The 12,842-nt window shown below is 48.2% G+C and overlaps 3 non-coding genes across 3 annotated transcripts; 1 reads left to right on the forward strand and 2 right to left on the reverse strand.

Moving 5' to 3' along the window:
• Nucleotides 1-1,581: 1,581 nt before the first annotated feature.
• Nucleotides 1,582-1,654, reverse strand: TRNAF-GAA (transfer RNA phenylalanine (anticodon GAA)). Its single transcript has one exon. It is a non-coding gene; the product is annotated as a tRNA-Phe (tRNA).
• A 529-nt stretch (nucleotides 1,655-2,183) lies between these two features.
• Nucleotides 2,184-2,270, forward strand: TRNAY-GUA (transfer RNA tyrosine (anticodon GUA)). Its single transcript is given in 2 exon segments — nucleotides 2,184-2,220; nucleotides 2,235-2,270. It is a non-coding gene; the product is annotated as a tRNA-Tyr (tRNA).
• Nucleotides 2,271-12,200: 9,930 nt separating this feature from the next.
• On the reverse strand, nucleotides 12,201-12,273 carry TRNAF-GAA (transfer RNA phenylalanine (anticodon GAA)). The gene has a single exon. It is a non-coding gene; the product is annotated as a tRNA-Phe (tRNA).
• Nucleotides 12,274-12,842: the final 569 nt, after the last annotated feature.

Below are 12,842 nucleotides of genomic sequence, written 5' to 3' on the forward strand. Positions count from 1 at the left end.
TTCAATGTACATACTTACCTGTTAGCTGGCAGCTTAGCCCCATGGCAGACGCTGTCTCTTGTTGCAGTTCCCAAACCCCCCCACAACCCTCCTCAATCATTGGATTGCCCTGTGGCCATTACTAAGGACTTGTACCCCTGGGTGCCGTGCTCTAACTCCTGGTTGCAGTGGACCCTTGTGGTCTCAACCTGCACTTTTTTTATGTATACACCTCACAACTCCGCCTCGGGGCTCTGAAAAAACGAACAAAGTAGTGCTCAGTACGACAGTAAAATAGAGAGAAAATTGATACAGAAACAATATAGTTATGAGAGAGAGGGAGGGTAGTTTTCGGTTGCACCCGTGCTCGATCACTGTCTGGGGACTGGATAGGACCGGGATGTATAAAACCTTGCCTGGGGGAACGAAACGCCCCTCTGATCTTCTGCCACTGCCTAGATCCTGCCTCTGATCCGCAGACCGCCTCCGACGTTCAGCCCTGCGACTCTCTACCAGATATACAGACAAAGCCCGGCACCGTGGTGGGTCCATCTCCGCTCCATCCTTTTTTGCACCCCTTGTCTCCCTATCCAGTCCTGTGTGATTGGTGCGGTACCCGGCTTAGCCGCATCAACACACACTTGCCCTCCGCAAGATAAATTAGAAAATTGGAACACTTATACTGCTTCATGGGGCATAGCTGCACCCCCCACCCCCCGATCTTGAAACATTTGACGCCCCCGCCCTTACCCCCTTCCCGAACCACCATCACCTTAGCCGGACAAAAACAATAGACACGAGTGGTGTGTGTTGAAAGAAAACACCTGCTGCGTGCTTTATTTGGCAAGAGTTAATTTACGGGTGCTCCGTGTACAGTGCATCACAGTGACAGGATTCTACTCTGCACTGGTGTTTTGTATATGCTGGTGAAGATATTCTTGGCCAACATAATTATAGGGAAGGTTACACAGAAGAATGGCACGTGCCAGTGATTATGACTTCTGCAAAACCTTAAATCCATCACTTTTTGTTTTGGTGGGAAACTGGACATCATTAACAAGGACTGTGTGTCGCTCACAGGTAATTGGATGTCACTGCTTATGATGTCATGTTGTGTGATGGCATTCTGTAGAATATAATTTCCCAGGACATCATCTGGGTCAAAAGTTGCACCAAATGGTTCACCCACCTACCCTACCCCACCCCACCCGCGCAAATTCAAAAGTTGTCACCACTTCACCTATTCCTTCAACCGCAGCCCTTTAAAAAAAAAAACACCTATGCAACTGGAAATCTTTGCAAAAGCATTAAACTAAATAATGCCCAGTACTGTGAGTTGTGAATTATGGCCATATGTGCCCTGAGTCACATTGAAATATTATGACCCCTATAAGTCTCTTTTCCATTTCATGGCACAGACAGAACATGTTGAAATGAGCAACAAGTTTTAACATGGAAATTACATTTGGGGAGATATAGTAGAAAAATAAGAATTAGCGATTTATTTCCACTGCATCGTCTGCCATTCAATGATAACTTTAAGTGTGAAAAGATTCTGATTATCAAATGGAGCAGCATGAAAAACCTTTAAAAAATATCCCCTGCCTATACCCGGGATCGAACCAGGGACCTTCAGATCTTCAGTCTAACGCTCTCCCAACTGAGCTATTTCGGCTGATTGATTGTGCTCTTCGGTCGTCTTGCAAAGAAACAGACATCTGCAATCCTAGACCTCATTTCCTTCCTTTTTTGTTGTTGTAATATTGCCCCAGTTATAGCATCGGATTTTCCATTTCTTTGTTTATTCTGTAACCAGCAAGTACAATGGAACAAAACGGGTGGGATGTCAGGAAGGAGATCAATAGAGCTGCTCGCCAAATCATTTCGAAAGAAAAATCGCATTTTCGGCTCCAGGTGCAACTATCACGTGCACGGAGCCTCTCTCCATCGTGCTGTTTCTTGTAGATGTGTGATGGGCCCTTGGCTGTGTTCTAAGTTGATCTTTAAGTACTTTCGAACCAAACCCGCACGGTACTCTTGGTGTCAAAAAATCACGCGGTATACAGCCTGATAATGAATTTAAGGCATTGAAGTGCAACTATAGGGAGCAGGATCAATATTGAAATCACACGTATAAACAATGATATCTTTCACGTTGTGTGCTGGTCATTCAGCATGCCATTTGCAAGCGCTCGTACATGTATCCTTCGATAGCTCAGTTGGTAGAGCGGAGGACTGTAGTGAGGTAATCAGATATCCTTAGGTCGCTGGTTCAAATCCGGCTCGAAGGACATTTTGCTAATAAAACACTTCTGCCACGTAATATCAATGGAAACCGCACACTTATACTGCGCTGTATTTGGTCACATTGAACGACCAGTTCTCAACATTTTTATGACTTTTGGAAACCAGATTGTGATCGTTTGTGCTGGTTGAAAGGTGAGTTGTCTTCCTTTTTAGCAGGACAAGGTTGCCTGTGCTCGGATTCTGTGTCAAGACTGGAGGCCCGAATTATGCTTACTCTTCTCTTTTCTCGAGCAGCATTAAAGCAAAGAATATTAAAAAGAAACCATCACAAAAACGACATTTCCCATTAAAACAGCTGTTTGTAGTCCGTTTATGATAGGTCGAATGTTGTTTCCATGTGACTATTGTATCCAATCCTCTCTAACTGCGTCCATAAACCTGGCTTCCTTTCTCTTCCCTTCCTCTTTCTTTGCTGCTTGGGCAGCAGTTAAGTCAAACTTTATTTACAATTGTGTAGAGATATGCGAGACCTACCGGTCTCGCGAGATCTCGTGCGCGGCCGGAAGTGCGGGCCCCGCACGCTCAGCGAGGCATTCGAGCGGGAGAAAGCCACGGAGCAGGACGTGCTCCCGGGCGCTCCTCCCAAGAAGAGGCCTCCAAGCCGCAAGAGAGACTCTCAGCATGTACACGAGTTGCATCGCAGCTCCAGGGCCTGTTGCCCATCATTGACTCATATCATATATGTTGCAGATTTACTTGAGTGGCACAGAAGAATAAAAGCACACAACTTGTAACCACACCGCCTCCTATCATTTATTGTGAGAATTACACAACATAATTGGCGACGAGGATCATCACTAAAACCCGCATGGAGCCATGCAAGGAGCGACACCACCACCGCCCTTCCTGCAAACTCCAGGTAGGCTTGCCATTCCGTGGACACAATGGCAACCCTTATTCACAACGTATGTAGAGGCCATGGGCGGTGCGGGCTACTCGGCGGCGAGACACAGAGCGATGTTACTAAATGCCCTGGGCGTTGAAGGACAGAGGGTGTTTGGGAGTCTCACCCCGGAGCCGGTAGCTGGTGATAATGATGATGAATTCAAGGAGGCTGTGCGAAGGATTGTTAAAAGGTTCGCCAGCAAGGAGAATACCGTCCTGCACAGGATTCGGTTCTACAGCCGCAAACAGGAGGCGTCCGAACCCGTTGATGATTATGTCACCAAACTGCGCGAACTGGCGGTGCTCTGCAGTTTTGGTAACAACGCTGAGACTCTCATCTGCGACATGCTGGTGGTCCACACCAACAGCAGAAAAGTACAAGATAAGTTCATTTTAGAGAAGGAATTGCAGCTGGAAAAAGCTATTGAAATAGCGAGAGCAGTTGAGGAGATGGTAGGCAGAAGGAAAGAATTTGCAAGCGGCCACGGCCCTACCGAAGTTCAATCAGTGGCAATCCGCCCAAAGAAGGAGAGGCCGGTCCTCGATGCGAGAGAAGGAAAATGGGGGAAGAAAGAACCGTTGAAATGCCACAGGTGCACCAGCACGAAGCATCTAGACTTCGATAGAGAGTGCCCAGCAAGAGACAAGGAGTGCTCAGTATGCAAAAAGATTGGTCACTTCTCAATCATGTCTCGGTGGCGCAACAAGAAGATCACGAGTGTTAACGCTGAACACAACACAGAGAGGGATTCGTCCTCGGAAGATGAAGGGAGACCGACAGTCATCATGGTGAACAGCTCACGGGCCAGAAGGGAAAAGCCCCACTGTGCAATCAAAATAAATGGACTGGAAACAAGGGTCATGGCTGATTCGGGTTCTGATCTCACCATAATACCCCTACGCACGTACAAAGAGATGATGGGTACAGAGACGGCCCAAGTACTCAGCACACGGCACAAGCCTACAGTTTTTGGTGGTGCGTCTGTAGACTTGTTGGGCTACATCAAAGGGAAAGTAGAGTTCAAAGGAAGAGAGACCACCACCAAAGTTTACTTTAGTCAAGAAGGCCCAGCGGTATTAGGGTGGGACGACCAGGTGAAACTGAAAATCAAGCTGGACCCCAGCACAGAGGATCAGGTACTGTCAGTCAGTTGGAGGAGCGCACCAGTAGTGAAAAGTGATTACCCCAAACTATTTTTGGAAGAATCTGGTCACATCAAGGGCTTCGTCCACAAAATATTACTCAAAACCAACGCAGTTCCGGTCAAGCACAGATTAAGGCCAGTACCGACAACGGCAAGAGACACACTCAGAAGCCAACTGGACAGAATGAAGAAAGATGGCGTCATCGAAGAAATTGAAGCTTCTGAGTGGCTGAGCCCAGTGGTACTCATAAAGAAACAGAACTCACAAGAGCTAAGAGTATGCATTGACCTCCGCAGCCTAAACCTGGAAGTTATTGCAGACAGCTACCCGCTGCCGAGCATAAATGAGTTAATCCTCATGATGAAGGAAGCCAAAGTATTCTCGAAACTGGACATGAGGAACGCCTACCATCAAATTCAACTGCACAAGGAGTCCAAGCCACTCACCGCTTTCATCACCCTGTTTGGCACGTACCAGTTCACCAAAATGCCATTTGGTTTATCATCTGCAGCCTCAGCGTTTCAACGCATGATGGATGCTCTACTGCGGAACGTCAGGAACGTGGCTTATTTCCAGGATGACATCCTTATCTACGCAAAGGACGAACAGATGCACGACGTCACATTGAGAACAGTCCTCACCAAACTGCAAGAAGCGGGTGTGAGATTAAGGTACAAAAAATGTGTGTTCAAAGCAAAAGAAGTTGTGTATTTGTGGTACAAAATATCAGAGAAAGGTATAAGTCCCAAGCAAAACTTACTGCAGGCCTTAATTAAAGCTCCAGAACCCACCAACAAAGACGAAGTGAGGTCATTCCTCGGGATGGTGGAGTACTATGCAAAATTCATCCCCAAATTCTCGGAAACCTCAGCACCGCTCCGAGAGCTCCTCAAAAAAGGGTCGGAGTACACGTGGCAGGAAGATCAGAAGAAAGCGGTGGAAAGCATAAAACAACACATAGTTGAAGCGCCATGCTTGCAACCGTTCAACCCAGAGTGGAGTACAGTCATGACTACAGACGCCAGTGCATATGGACATGGGGCGGTCCTCACTCAGAAGAAGGGCGACACGGAACATGTGGTAGCGTTTGCCTCGAAAGCCCTATCGTCAGCTGAACAAAACTACTCCACCATAGAGAAGGAGATGTTAGCGTGTACATGGGCTGTGGAACATTTCAGGACATATGTGTGGGGCACGAAGTTCAAGTTGGTTACCGACCATAAGCCCCTCATCCACATGCTCAGCTCAGGTGGCACCAAAGTGTCAACACCCCGATTAGCACGCATAGCAGCAAAACTGCAGGAATACACCTTCGAGGTGCAACACATCTCCGGATGGAAGAATTTGCAGGCAGACTGCATGTCAAGATTGCCAGAGGGCAAGGACAATGCCACCACTTTCTTACAAGAAGAATGCATTGTAGCATCCATTACAGATCTCAAGGCGCCCGACTACCTGGAACTCAGCGAAAAACACTGGATGGAAGAAGACGGAAAGGATCCTACCATGGTGAGAATCAGAGAATGGATCAAAAACGGATGGCCAGACGAAAGGGCAGTGCCAGAAGGTATGAGACCTTATTGGAAAGTGGCAGATGAGATCTCAGAAGCCGACGGCATAATTATGAAAACCGACCAGATAATCCCACCCGCAGGCATGAGAAAAATCATTCTGTGCAGGGCCCCTGCGGGCCATCTGGGGAACACCATGACACGTTGCAGAGTGAGAGAAGCCTACTGGTGGCCGTCCATGGACCTGGAGATCCGCACCATGATTGAGAGATGCCATGAGTGTCTCAACAGTGACAAGCGCCTGAAAATCGGACAGGCGCCCATGATTCCCACATAAACCCCGGAAGCGGTGTGGTCAAAAGTGGGTCTAGACTTCATAGGACCTTTGGAGACGATGGCGCCCGAGCATCGGTACGGCATAGTACTAGTGGACTATTTATCGAAATGGTCGAGGCCGAGTTTGTTCCTAACATCACGACCGAAACCGTAATAGAGGTCCTGACGGCCATTTTTCAGAGCGAAGGGCTCCCCAACGAGTTAGTAACAGACAACGGAGTACAACTTATATCCAGAGACATGGAACTGTTTCTGAGGAAGCACAACATACACCAGAAGAAAGCAGCACTCTACCATCCCCAAGCAAATGGGCTCGTCGAGAGGGACAATAGGTTAATTAAGGGAGCCATCCAATTAGCAACCGCTTCAGGATTGGATCCCCTCAAAACAACAAAAGAGGCCATCGCAGCTCACAGACTGACCCCCAACGGGATCACCCAAATTTCTCCTTTTCGCATGCTGAGAGGGAGGAGAGCAGCATCCACGCTAGTACCGCCATGGTTGGCCAAAGTAAGAGAAGACGAAGAAGTAAACATGTCGGAAGTGGTGTGGAGAATAGAGAACAACAAGGCATGCATGAAAAGGTGGAGCGACAGAAGAAGAAGGACCAAACAAGAGTCAGAAGTAAAAGAAGGAGATTGGATCAAAATACGGTTACCGACCAAGGATCAGATCACGGGCTCACGGTTCAGCGGACCTGTGAAGGTGATTCACCGAGGAGCCAACGATGTCCGCACCGAAGATGGGCACACATGGAACATGGAAAGAGTAGCCACGTTTGAAAAGAGGCAAGAGAGAGAAAAGACTTATGAAAGGTCTGAAGCTGAAGGAGTAATGGACAATGAGAGGGGGGAAGAACGAGAGCCGGAGACAGACAGAAGAGAAGTTGAAGGAAATGAGATTCAAGTGGATGCCCCAACTCTCGAGCGAGAAAATGACCAGCAGGACGTGTGCAGTGAGAGAGGCGATCGTCCGCGAAGGGAACACAGAAGACCGGTGAGATACAATGACTATGTATTGCAATGAACTGCCTTTGCATTATCAGGGGGAGGTGTGTAGAGATATCGCAAGACCTGCTGGTCTCGCGAGATCTCATGCGCGGCCGGAAGTGCGGGCCCCGCGCGCTCAGCGAGGCATTCGAGCGGGAGAAAGCCACGGAGCAGGACGCGCTCCGGGGCGCTCCTCCCAAGAAGAGGCCTCCAAGCCGCAAGAGAGACTCTCAGCATGTACACGAGTTGTGTCGCAGCTCCAGGGCCTGTTGCCGATCATTGACTCATATCATATATGTTGCAGATTTACTTGAGTGGCACAGAAGAATAAAAGCACACAACTTACAACCACACCGCCTCCTATCATTTATTGTGAGAATTATACAACAAATTGCTCTAATAACTTACAGGTAATCTTCATTACTCTTAGTCGTACCCTTCCTCGTCACAGCATTTACTTCATGAGGCCCCTGCCTCCGATACAGGACTTTCTTCTATTTCTTTTCTTTTGTCTAACTTCTCCCCTTGACCCTCAGCTTCCTGTTTAACGTATTCAAGCCGCAGCATGGGAACCCCCGTAGGGAGGGAGAGGCGGGTCGTCAGTACTGTGACGAGGAAGAGTAGGATTAGGAGTAATGAAGATTGCTGGTAAGTAATCAGAGCATTACCTCCACGTCCACTCTTCCTCGACCCAGTACTTACTTCATGAGGCATACCATAGGAGCAACAGGGAGAGGTCCCAATGAGACACAGAGACAGAAGTGCAGCAACAAAAAAAACACCTTTATTGACTCCAATAATCACATCCCAACAGACAAAACACCAACCCTGAAGGAACCATCCCTAGAGTGAGAGACGTTCAACTGATAGTGGTTGACAAAGGTGCTCTGATCCGCCCAGGTTTCAGCCAAACCCCTGTAGAGAAACGCCCAAATCTTCTGTAGAGATAACAGCATCTGGCCAGGAAGCAGCCTAACCCCCTGGTAGATCGACCCTGAACGTGGTCAGGTACAGGCAGGCCAGAAACCAAATAGGACATGGAGACAACAGTACGGATCCACCGGCTAATGAAAACCACAGAGGCCTTACGCCCCGCTCCACGGGGCCACAAGTAACCAAGAGACTATCAGACTGCCGGAAAGGGGCAGTCCGAGCCAAATATTCCAGAACTGCCCGCCGCACCTTAATGGCATGCCAAGCCACCTCGTTCGGCGCCTGGGGTTTCTGAAAAACCGCAGGGAGAACCAGATCCTGAGAAGTGTGAAACTGAGACACAACTTTAGGCAGAAACTTGGGATCACACCGCAAAACCACAGAGTCCGACAGAACTCTCAAGAAAGAGGGTTGACACAACAGAGCCCCAACCTCCCCAAGCCTATGGGCAGACGTGATGGCAATCAGGAAAGCAGTCTTCAGAGTAAGGTGCTTGATATCAATTTCCGACAGGCGCTCAAAGGGATGCCCCTGAAGGAACTTTAAGTCTGGAGGACGATCCCTGGGGGAAGGCCCTTATAGGTACAAGGATGGGAAGCAGAGACACCCCGAAGAAACTTCCCCACCAACACCTCCCCATCCAGGTGGCCATCAGAGTCCCCCAAGAGGATTTTAATGGAGGCCCATTGGGAGCAAAGTGTGGAGATCGCTATGCCCTTGTCAAAACCCTCCTGGAGGATCTGGAGAATAGCGGGTAGAGGGTAAGTGATGCAAGTACTCTCCCACCCTCGACACAGTCTGGGCCAAACTTTGCCAGTGTAGGCCAGGTAGCTTGTAGGTTCAACCCCTGCAGTTGCACGTTGCTCTGGCTCTCAGCAGCTGCGGGACAGGACGATCGTCTGTGGCGGGACAGTAGCCTTTTCTCAGCTCACGATGAAGAAAAGAGGACAGTTCCAGTGCAGCACATCACAGGGCACAAGGGGGCAGGCAGGCAAGGCTAATACAATAACCGTCACCACATCCGGGCAATGCAGGTACTGCAAATGCTCACGGCATGACACACTCTTTTAAATCGCGACCCAGAGGAGCTAGGACAACATTTGGCGGGAGAGGGCCCAGGACCACAAGCTAGCGATTCCCCAAGTCTCGAGTTTCAACTCGGAACAGCAGTGCTCCTATGCGATACCCCAGGTTCAAGCTTGTCAGTTTGCTGGATGGCCCAGGAACACTTCTGATGAGGCTCTTTTTGAGGGTAATCAGGAGGTGCTGAGAGTAGTTGTTCCCCCTACTCCAAAGGGTCGAAGCGCACTTGCAGGCCTTCTGTGGTGGATACAAGAGCAGGGGTCTGACGGAACAACAGCAGGCTCAGGGTGCCAAACCTTCCAGCACTTCTCTGGTGGTTCCAAAGGTCTCCTTTGGCAATTCAGGATACTTGGTCCTTATGTAGTTTGGAGAGAACTTCAGTTGATAGACCTGGAATGGATACAGAGCCCCCTCTCTCATCCGAAATTCGTTTCATGCTCAAATCTAGGATAGCCAACAAAAGATATGCTCTCTTGCATGAACGTCAGGCATGAACCAATCGCGGTCCACATTGGTTCCAGTCATTCAGGCATACCAGACATACTGGCACCAGTAGTGTAGATTGGGACCAGAGAGTCCCAATCCTCTTCCTGGGCATTAGCACACGTGACATGCAGGAGCCCGCGAAAGTTGTGGTTTTCACGGGTGGCTGCATGCCCAAAGCCCTTGTCTGATCGAGCTGGGGGAAGACAAAGGGACAAAATGGACAAAGGACAGAACAAAAGACTTTGTGCCACAGCCATTTCGGCAGTGGCCACAGTCTTGAGCCAAACGCAGTAAACGCAGTATGGTTAACTAAAAAGAATTACAAATACTATAAAAGTAAACTGCTGCCACCAGTTTGTCCTAGGCACACCTGTACAGTTACCAGAAAATCCTTAGAGTGTGTCTAGGGCCATAAAACAAAAGGACCCCTATGTGCGGTACTGTAAGGTACTTGGCACATAGATCAAAAGTTATCAAGAAATGACAACATAATCAAAGACTAAGGGAAATATAGTTTGTCAGTACTGACAGTATGAAGGACGTGTCAGTATCCCCATAACAGATGAACAAAAGCCCAGAGGAGTGCAGCTGAAGGCTGCGCTCCACAGAAAAAAGTCCGGTTAGGTTAGCCAAACAAAAGCAAAAAGTTTGGAGCGGTCCATAAACAGAGGGAAAATTGCACCTAAGGAAAATCTTCCCTAGCGGTGCTTTATTTGGCAAGAGTTAACTTAGTACGATTCTGCTCTGCACTGGCATCCTGGATATGCCGGTGAAGACATTCTTGGCCTCCTCATCCAGGCACCCGGGCAAATGGCACTAAGGTTGGCAGCTTGAACACTCCTTTCATGGGGGCAAAGCTCCCAGCTGAAACCAGTGACCGACCACTTCCCTTGCTGAAATCTCGTAACTCCCTCCATTCCTATCCTTTCCCTCTTTCCCCTTTTCTTTATTTGACCCTCCTCATTTCAATGTACATACTTACCTGTTAGCTGGCAGCTTAGCCCCATGGCAGACGCTGTCTCTTGTTGCAGTTCCCAAACCCCCCCACAACCCTCCTCAATCATTGGATTGCCCTGTGGCCATTACTAAGGACTTGTACCCCTGGGTGCCATGCTCTAACTCCTGGTTGCAGTGGACCCTTGTGGTCTCAACCTGCACTTTTTTTATGTATACACCTCACAACTCCGCCTCGGGGCTCTGAAAAAACGAACAAAGTAGTGCTCAGTACGACAGTAAAATAGAGAGAAAATTGATACAGAAACAATATAGTTATGAGAGAGAGGGAGGGTAGTTTTCGGTTGCACCCGTGCTCGATCACTGTCTGGGGACTGGATAGGACCGGGATGTATAAAACCTTGCCTGGGGGAACGAAACGCCCCTCTGATCTTCTGCCACTGCCTAGATCCTGCCTCTGATCCGCAGACCGCCTCCGACGTTCAGCCCTGCGACTCTCTACCAGATATACAGACAAAGCCCGGCACCGTGGTGGGTCCATCTCCGCTCCATCCTTTTTTGCACCCCTTGTCTCCCTATCCAGTCCTGTGTGATTGGTGCGGTACCCGGCTTAGCCGCATCAACACACACTTGCCCTCCGCAAGATAAATTAGAAAATTGGAACACTTATACTGCTTCATGGGGCATAGCTGCACCCCCCACCCCCCGATCTTGAAACATTTGACGCCCCCGCCCTTACCCCCTTCCCGAACCACCATCACCTTAGCCGGACAAAAACAATAGACACGAGTGGTGTGTGTTGAAAGAAAACACCTGCTGCGTGCTTTATTTGGCAAGAGTTAATTTACGGGTGCTCCGTGTACAGTGCATCACAGTGACAGGATTCTACTCTGCACTGGTGTTTTGTATATGCTGGTGAAGATATTCTTGGCCAACATAATTATAGGGAAGGTTACACAGAAGAATGGCACGTGCCAGTGATTATGACTTCTGCAAAACCTTAAATCCATCACTTTTTGTTTTGGTGGGAAACTGGACATCATTAACAAGGACTGTGTGTCGCTCACAGGTAATTGGATGTCACTGCTTATGATGTCATGTTGTGTGATGGCATTCTGTAGAATATAATTTCCCAGGACATCATCTGGGTCAAAAGTTGCACCAAATGGTTCACCCACCTACCCTACCCCACCCCACCCGCGCAAATTCAAAAGTTGTCACCACTTCACCTATTCCTTCAACCGCAGCCCTTTAAAAAAAAAAACACCTATGCAACTGGAAATCTTTGCAAAAGCATTAAACTAAATAATGCCCAGTACTGTGAGTTGTGAATTATGGCCATATGTGCCCTGAGTCACATTGAAATATTATGACCCCTATAAGTCTCTTTTCCATTTCATGGCACAGACAGAACATGTTGAAATGAGCAACAAGTTTTAACATGGAAATTACATTTGGGGAGATATAGTAGAAAAATAAGAATTAGCGATTTATTTCCACTGCATCGTCTGCCATTCAATGATAACTTTAAGTGTGAAAAGATTCTGATTATCAAATGGAGCAGCATGAAAAACCTTTAAAAAATATCCCCTGCCGAAACCCGGGATCGAACCAGGGACCTTTAGATCTTCAGTCTAACGCTCTCCCAACTGAGCTATTTCGGCTGATTGATTGTGCTCTTCGGTCGTCTTGCAAAGAAACAGACATCTGCAATCCTAGACCTCATTTCCTTCCTTTTTTGTTGTTGTAATATTGCCCCAGTTATAGCATCGGATTTTCCATTTCTTTGTTTATTCTGTAACCAGCAAGTACAATGGAACAAAACGGGTGGGATGTCAGGAAGGAGATCAATAGAGCTGCTCGCCAAATCATTTCGAAAGAAAAATCGCATTTTCGGCTCCAGGTGCAACTATCACGTGCACGGAGCCTCTCTCCATCGTGCTGTTTCTTGTAGATGTGTGATGGGCCCTTGGCTGTGTTCTAAGTTGATCTTTAAGTACTTTCGAACCGAACCCGCACGGTACTCTTGGTGTCAAAAAATCACGCGGTATACAGCCTGATAATGAATTTAAGGCATTGAAGTGCAACTATAGGGAGCAGGATCAATATTGAAATCACACGTATAAACAATGATATCTTTCACGTTGTGTGCTGGTCATTCAGCATGCTATTTGCAAGCGCTCGTCCATGTATCCCTCGATAGCTCAGTTGGTAGAGCGGAGGACTGTAGTGA

The sequence above is a fragment of the Ambystoma mexicanum genome (assembly GCF_040938575.1).
Source record: "Ambystoma mexicanum isolate Mex_15411 chromosome 12 unlocalized genomic scaffold, UKY_AmexF1_1 Mex_chr12_unloc.2, whole genome shotgun sequence".
NCBI classification, from domain to species: Eukaryota; Metazoa; Chordata; class Amphibia; order Caudata; family Ambystomatidae; genus Ambystoma; species Ambystoma mexicanum.